Source organism: Zootoca vivipara, chromosome 5, assembly GCF_965207765.1.
Source record: "Zootoca vivipara chromosome 5, rZooViv2.hap1.1, whole genome shotgun sequence".
Taxonomy (NCBI): domain Eukaryota; kingdom Metazoa; phylum Chordata; class Lepidosauria; order Squamata; family Lacertidae; genus Zootoca; species Zootoca vivipara.
In genome coordinates this window covers 49160676-49169373 of record NC_142588.1, presented here as the reverse complement: position 1 = coordinate 49169373, position 8698 = coordinate 49160676, and the positions used below count along the sequence as shown (strand labels likewise).

Genomic DNA, 8698 nt, shown 5'->3' with positions numbered 1-8698 from the left:
ATATTTGGGCTGCAGCTTCAAAATGTTACAAGTTATTTTCCAACCTCAAGAAACTTGACAAATCAATCACAAGACAATCTCCTTCTCGGAAGAGAGGCTTCACTTGAAATATTTCTTACAGTCGAGGCAAGAGAGCAACATGAAACAGTTTCCTTTAGCTTCCTTGGAGGTAAACAGGAAAACAAAAATCCAGATGCTCTCCATCAACAGCTTTTCTGTTTGCCTATTGAACAATTCAAACGATTTGGCTTCTGACAACAGACCTATTACCATTCAGTGTTGATTTGGGAAATCTAACATTAATATTTGATTTGCTACCTTTTGGCTGACAAGTTAAGCAAAAAGGCAGGTCATGACATTGTTTTCATAGAAGAGATGCAACCTGTTGCTAACAAACTTAGAGGTGCATATATAATAGGAGCTTTGGAGTCTTCTGGGATCAGAAATCGCAGATGTGCAGGATGGCTGGAGGCAAAGTCAATGAAACAGGATAAAAGCTCAAGCAAAGGAGAGTGGGCCATCTGATCCCGGCAACTTGACAGGCCTCTGTGTTGTATATCCCTGAGCTCATGTGGTGTATAAAGAAGAGGGCTGCACATATATTAAAACCAAATCTCTCTTTTTTGCTTCCATGTGTTGGACTGAATAGATGAACAGTCTAGCACATTGAGACTTTGGCTTTGTTTCCCTAATCCAGCCAAGGGATGTTGAAGGAATCAACGGAAAACAAATTGTGTGTCAAGGTGTGTCAAGGTTCCATAACCCCTTTGCTCCCAAATTGTGAAATAACCAGACCAGACAGAAGATATAGAGATTGGGTTCAATAAGGCCACAACTTTATTGATTACGGATGTGAACGGTTTTGGCTTAGGCATTGGGTAAAGCCATATTCTGCCCTGTCCATTTGCTGGAAGTGCAGCTAAGAGCAAACCACCACTAGGGTGAGCCCTAATGACCCACATCAAATAGGGGTGCCCCCAAGGGATCCTTGTTGGGGGAGTGCTATGGCCCTTGCTCTTGCCTGGGCATTCGGACAGAAGCATATCCTCCCGGATCATTTTACCAGGATCCTCCTTTAACCAAGGAGGAGCAAGCAGAGGCTACAACCTTCCTCAAACCATTCAACCCCCATTGTCAAACTGACTTTTTCTGTGAAAGGTATCCATCTTAGTTCAAAAACAATTACTTTTCATTTAAAACGTCAAATAAAACAAGTGGCAAGTGGGGCCTGCTGAACAAACACCATGATGGATATTGTTGTTGTTTAGTCGTTTAGTCGTGTCCGACTCTTCGTGACCCCATGGACCATAGCACGCCAGGCACTCCTGTCTTCCACTTCCTCCCGCAGTTTGGTCAAACTCATGTTCATAGCTTTAAGAACACTGTCCAGCCATCTCGTCCTCTGTCGTCCCCTTCTCCTAGTGCCCTCCGTCTTTCCCAACATCAGGGTCTTTTCCAGGGAGTCTTCTCTTCTCATGAGGTGGCCAAAGTATTGGAGCCTCAGCTTCAGGATCTGTCCTTCCAGTGAGCACTCAGGGCTGATTTCCTTCAGAATGGATAGGTTTGATCTTCTTGCAGTCCATGGGACTCTCAAGAGTCTCCTCCAGCACCATAATTCAAAAGCTTGCATGCATCCTTTTAGGAGAATGGCTTTAAAAGAGAGTTGGACAAAATCATGGAGGAAATGGCTATCAGTGGATACTGGCCACAATGATTAGCCACAATGCTTATGCTCTTCCTTTCTGTTAAGAGGCAGTAATGTTTTTGAATACTAGTTGCTGGAAACCACAGGAGGGGAGTGGGCTCTTGTATCTGGGTGCTGCTGGAGGGTTTCACACAGCCATCTGGGTAGTCACAAGGAGAACAGGATGCTGGACTAGATAGGTCATTGTCTTATCTGGAGGGTCATTCTTATGAGGAATTGATTCCTTCATACGATGCATGCAACATACAAACACAGCAGAACTCCAGCAGAAGGATGGCCGTTTATGACAATTGATACAAAGCTATCTCCTGGCAACACCATCACAGCAGTTGGTGAGCAATGGAAGTCAATTCTTCCCTCAGTCAATTCTTCCACAGCAATAGCATCAGGAATCCCTGTAAAGTGCACATTACAGTATTATTATTATTATTATTATTATTATTATTATTATTATTATTATTATTATTATCATCTGCTCCAGATATTCCCCAATCTTGCCCATTCTCTGCTGTTTGTCACTCTTTCTGTAGTAAACAATATAAAAAATGACATGTTTATTTGCATGTGCATTCCTTTGTTTTGATGGATTGCCGAACAACAATGTAATACCGTAGCTCCATGAATGGTGTGTATTTTCACAAAGGATTCAGATTTAATTGCGACAGTTAATCATTTTCAAAATCTTCCCATATTGATTAAGAGCACCCTGTCATACACTGGCTTAATGCTGAAGGTTTTGTAAATAATGCATCATCATTCTGTGTGCAGAGTCTCTGGTGCACAGCTAAAGTCTATGTTCTGGAAGGAAACAAAAACATAAATGTTAACAACTTACCGTAAGTCAGAAGAGCGCCTCCCCCAAGCGGGGGGGGGGGCAGCCTAAATGTGTGCTATTTCATCTCATAGGGGACTTTGCACAATTCCTTCCATGGGTTGAAATAAAGTGTCAAGAGAGGGGGTTGCATGACCACGACTCACCACCTGTCGCTTCAAGGACCCCCCAATTCCTGCACGATCAAACTAAGGCAGAAGGTGGTGGTGGTGGAGTGGTAGCGGCCACCAATTTGGATGCCTTTAAAGGCAGATTAGACAGATTCATGGAGGATAAGATTTTCAGCAGGGGTGGAATTTACTCTTTGAAATTTCAGCGGTGCTCTGTGGAAACCCAAAATTTGGCACCCCCCCATTCACCTCTCACCCTCCGTTCTGCTCACTACATCATAGTTGTGATGCCTTATGGCGCCCCCTAGGCTCAGTGCCCAGAGCAGCAGAATCTGTAAAAGGTAAAGGTAAAGGGAGCCCTGACCATTAGGTCCAGTCGTGGACAACTCTGGGGTTGTGGCGCTCATCTCGCTTTAATGGCCGAGGGAGCCGGTGTACAGCTTCCGGGTCATGTTTTCAGTGGTTACCATCCCTGATGACTGTTCTACTTCTGCTGCCAGAGGAAGGACAGAAAAACTCTCAGGTATTCAACTGCACTCTTCTTATCTCCATCACCTCATACCAGCTATCAAAATGATGACATTTCAAAAGTTGTTGGGCTGCTAAAAAACTGTTGGAGCCAATGCTGTTATTTCAATTGAATTAGATTGGTTTTTATTTATGTTCTGCAACAATGACTTAATTGGGCACAATTCAGACAGACATTTTCAAGGTACAGTTGGTTGTGGTCGCCCCAGCCTTCCCTCATTTGCAGATCTGCTAAAAGAAAAATCTTCTGGGGGTTGAACAGAAAACTGATGTCTGAAGGATGAAAGAAATAAATGACTGAAGAGGACTGTGCTTCAGTTGCTTTAAATGTCTTAGTGGCTGCAAAGTTCAAACACAAAATCTTATTAATTATGACATTTCAAATACTCTTTTGGAGCTAAAATGCTTTAATAGAAAGGCGCCATAATCCATATGTAGTAAAGTAGAAAGAAAGAAAGAAAGAAAGAAAGAAAGAAAGAAAGAAAGATCGCTTCCCAGAGAGATTATTTTTATTCATTAGGATCAGCTAAATGAGATTAAGCTCGCTGTTTTTAACAGTGCTAGAGGCAAGGACTGTGTTTAGATTTGCCAGATGTCAAGAGTTTGGCATGCGGCACTCAGACTTATACTAGTTTTCCAACTCTGAAAACCTACCACCAGGATTGGATCTATAATTAAGAACAAAACAGTGAATTCAATGACGTCTATCATATGACATATTGAATTAAATCAATCAATCAATCAATGAATCTGGAGCTGTATCCAACTATGTTATTTTCAGAGTAGACCCATTAGAATTTAGTGGTGGTATTAAGCTATGTTTTGCTCAGAGTACAACCACTGAAATTAATGGACATGGCTAAGTTAGGTCCATTAATTCCAATGAGTCTAATCTGAGCAATATTCATTTAATTCCAGCTAAGTTTGTCATGTCCATTAATTTCAATAGGTCTGCTGTGAATAGTACAGTGGAACCTCGGTTTATGAACACCTCGGTTTATGAATTTTCGGTTTATGAACGCCATGGACCCATCTGGAACGGATTAATTCATTTTCCATTACTTTCAATGGGAAAGTTTGCTTCAGTTTATGAACGCTTCAGTTTATGAACAGACTTCCGGAACCAATTACACCCATGCTTCAGTTTATGAACGCTTCAGTTTAAGTACTCCGCGGACCCGTCTGGAACGGATTAATCCACTTTCCATTACTTTCAATGGGAAAGTTTGCTTCAGTTTATGAACGCTTACTCCGCGGACCGTCTGGAACGGATTAATTCACTTTCCATTATTTTCAATGGAAAAGTTCGCTTCAGTTTATGAACGCTTCAGTTTATGAACAGACTTCCGGAACCAATTGTGTTCATAAACCGAGGTACCACTGTACTGACATTGGATACAACCCCTGGGATTTAGGTGTCATACTTCTATTTACACATTCAAACACTGGTTATTTCAACAACCCTACTAAGATCATGTTTGAGGACTAAAAGATAAAGGCTTGTTAACATATTTATTCACTACAAAAGATAAAGGCTCATTAACATATTTATAGAGCATTCAAAATTATAGATAGCATTGCTAAAAAATCTTAAAGTCCTTTACCACACCCTGGTGAATGCCTCCTATCTAAATGAGCAAGGTGCTTGGATCAGTCAGGGTGACCGCTTGCTCTCTGCACCCTTGTGCCTCTGGCTGATAAAAACTATCAGGGAGAGGACAGCTGGCTGGGCCAAGGAGATGGTTAATGTCTGTTTATTAGAGGGGGGTGGACCCTGCCTGCTCGAAGGAGGCAGCAGTAAAACTGCTCCTTAAGAAACTCTCCCTGGAAAATCTGACTAACTATTGGCCACTTGCTAATCTCCCTTTCCTGGGCAAGGTTCTAGAGTGGGTGGTTGTGGACCACACCCAAGTGCTCTTGGATGAAACTGATTTTCTAGATCCATTTCAGTCAGGGTTTAGGCCAGTTTTGGCACAGAAACTGCTTTGGTTGCTCTTTATCAGGCATCCCCAAACTTCGGCCCTCCAGATGTTTTGGACTACAATTCCCATCTTCCCCGACCACTGGTCCTGTAAGCTTGGGATCATGGGAGTTGTAGGCCAAAACATCTGGAGGGCCGTAGTTTGGGGATGCCTGCTCTTTATTATGACTTCTGTCATAATCAAGAGAGGAAGGGGAAACGTTTCCCTGTTAATTCTCCTTGACCTCTCGACGACTTTCAGTACCACCAACCATTGTATCCTTCTGGAGCGGCTGGCCGAGTTAGGAGTGGGTGGCACTGCTTTGTGGTGGTTCTGGTCCTACTTGGATGGTGTTGCTTGGGGGGATGTTTTCCAGCCCCATGGAGTAATCAATGTGGAGTTCAACAGGGTTTTATCCCTCCTGATTTCTACAGGTACACCAAATAAATAAATAAATAAAGTAAGTAAGTAAGTAAGTAAGTTTGAGGCTGGTCCAGAAGCGGAAGTCAGTGCAAAACACTATAGCCAAGTTGTTGAGTTGAGCACCTGAATGTGTGGATATTGCACCTGTGTTAAGCAGACTGCACTGGCTGCTCTCAACCAGTGAGCCATGTTCAGTGTCTTGTAACTAACATATAAAGCTCATAAGAGAACTAGGCAATGTTCAAGGGAAAGTTGTTTCTGTCTGATTGTCTCTGAAAACCCTTCTTTACCAGAAAAAAAAATGTGAAGGAGATGTTTATAAAGAGTGGACCAAAATTAGACATCACCTTTTCAAATAATATAGCCTTTGGTGTTGTGATCTTCCTGGCTACCAGTCTGTTTATCTACGTGCTTAGATTTACTGCTGCAAGAAAACCAGTATTTATATTGCACAGATCATGCTTCGCTGCATGTGGTTTTTGGTTTATTGGTTTAACAATCAACTTCTCTGTCCCAGCAGCAAAGGTTGTTAACCTTTCTCTTTCTCATGACAAATGTTCCTATTGTACATGTTTTCTTGCCTTCGGCTTAGTAAACAAAACTCCTATAGACAGAAAGAGACTTCATTAATTTCACTTAAAAGCAGTTGGATTTCATCATTGTTTGTCTTGATTATGGTCTGAAAGCTAAATACCAAGAAAGGTGGCATGGTATGATTTAGGATTAAAACCAAATCTCCTAGTCAAGCATAGCAGAGGAATTTAGTGTTATGAAACACTATTTAGTGTTGTAATTGTTAAAGCTGTGATGTCCCCAAAACAAAAGACATAAACATGGAAGGAGAGTCCTGCTGGATCCGACCATAGCAACCTGTTGGCTGCAATGGCCAACCAGGTGCCAGCTGAAGCTCACAAGGAGGACATGAGTGCAATAGATCCCTCCCAGTTGTGATCCATGACAAATAGATTTCAGAGGCATATTGCTGATACTGGAGACAATATATAGCCATTGTTACTAGTAGCTATTGATAGCTTTATCCACCAGGAATTTGTCTAAGTTGGTGGATAGAGAATTTCATAATGTGAAAAAGTACTTCTTTTTGTCTGTCCTGAGCTTCTCTCCAGTTACCTTTTAAAAGTTATTGCTGTAACAACTGAACAGATAAAAATAAAATAAACTCAAAATCTAAAATGATAGATTATTGAACTGCACCTGCCTATTCACTAGATCCCAATAACTCACTAAGGGGAAAGGAGGTGTCCCAGCTTATTATTTTGAATCACTAACTAAGCTAATGGCATCCAATCTAGTCTTAATTCATAATAATCAATTCTTTTATTCAAGACTACAAACCCTGAAATGCTAGAGCACACTTTAGTTTGATGCTTTTCTTTTCTTTCCTTTTTCTTTTCGCAATGAACGTAACCATTTCTGGTATGGTCAGCCTTTGGGGAGTATGCAATCATCTGTTCTGTTGATAAAAACAATGTGATTCCTTCATCCCAATTTATGCTTCCTCTTAATGATTGTTTACCATTCAAACAGCAAAACTGTCTTGAAGGCCGTCACGGCATCTGAATGGATAGAACTGAATGGATAGTGTGACTATTTATTAGATGTTTCTGCGCAGATAAATGTTTCCCAGGGCTGGAGCTCACATTACATCAGGAACATGTGACCAGCATTAGAATTTTTACAGCCTACTTTAATAGGCCCAGAGAGTTCTCTTTATGCGAGTTCTGTGCTGACAATTTGGAATATCTTAGGTAACTGATGATGGCATTAAAGATAAAGGAAATAAGACTTCAAAAGTAGTTAGCAACTACTTGGCTCTGATTCTCCATGCACGAGAAACTATATTGTGGAACATTAATCAGTGGGTCGTTCCTGCACAAGCGGCAGGAATGGTTGATTTCTGCTTGCAAGTGCTGGGCCTAATGAATATCGAAATGAAAGCAAGTAAAGCAAGATTTCGGGTGGCAACTTTAACTAAGGTGGTAGTGGATAGTGGGGTGGGGTGGCACCACACACTTGGCCACCACTCAGATGTGCTGCTGCTTCTTACTAAGAGATAAAAGTTTGGGGTGGTGGCAATGTGCAAATGCATGGGTGGAGCCAATCTGGCACTCCTGCTGGTGTGTTTGCACCATGCTGACCTCACCACTGCCTCTACCTTCTTGTAAGCAGCAGCTAGGCAATGGGCCAGAGGTCTTCCAGAGAAAAATGTCAAGACGGAAGGAACCCAAAAGAGCCCAATGAGGACTAAGTTTGATCAATGGCCACAGAACGCTGGCAGGCTGGGGGGGGGCATGTAACACTGGAAGGAAGGAGGAATGGAATGGAATATCCTGCAAAAGGGCATTGCTGTCTAGAACACTCAGCATGAGCACTTCATGCTACAACATTTCGTTGGAGGTCCGACTTCTAACTTTTAAAATTACTTTTGAAAATGTACCTGTCTTTTGTGCTGAATAGGCATAACAAGCTTAATATTTAGTATGCACTTAATAGCAAAATCTGCTGCCTTGTGAGCCAGGTCTCTTTTTTATGCATCACCTTTTCATTGAAATTCAAATGAAGTTTCACATTATACAGCTGGCAAATTTTCAGCTTGGTTGCCTACCTCGTGCCTGTCAGGGATAGGGAAATGAGATGGGTTTTCATCCAGATTCCAGGTGCAATACACTTCAGTCTTGGTGTGATGCCACAAGGGGATCCATTTTCATTCATCTGTCAAGAAAATAAAGAGCTGCTTTTTGCCGTGTCCACTTTAAATTCATACCTGAGTGAAAGCAGACTTAGAGCACAGTCAGTACAAACCCAGCAGCTTGGCACTTCTTTCAAATAGCTGCCTTGGTCCTATAATTCTAGCTGTTTGGTTTTTAAATGCTTCGTACATAGTGCTGTATGCATCCCAGTCCCCAGCAATAAGAGACTCCAGAAGTGCTAGCACTCATTCAATGGAGTCTGTAGTGTCTTCAAGATACATGGTTTTATCTGCATGTATATACAATCTGAGTATAGGATGGAAGGGCTCACAGCATTAACACTCCAACAGATCTTTCCTTCCCATGTAGTTTTCAGGGGAATGGTGCCCCCAAAGCCATAGCTTTGGATTCAGTACAGAACAGTTACCACC

At 41.9% G+C, this 8698-nt stretch overlaps 1 long non-coding RNA gene across 1 annotated transcript; it reads right to left on the bottom strand.

The window, feature by feature from the left end:
* Positions 1–814: 814 nt before the first annotated feature.
* On the bottom strand, positions 815–8291 carry LOC118093882 (uncharacterized). Its single transcript, XR_004693706.3, has 2 exons — positions 8183–8291; positions 815–2100 (listed from the first exon to the last, which is right to left on the bottom strand). It is a non-coding gene; the product is annotated as an uncharacterized LOC118093882 (long non-coding RNA).
* Between the last annotated feature and the right edge of the window lie 407 nt (positions 8292–8698).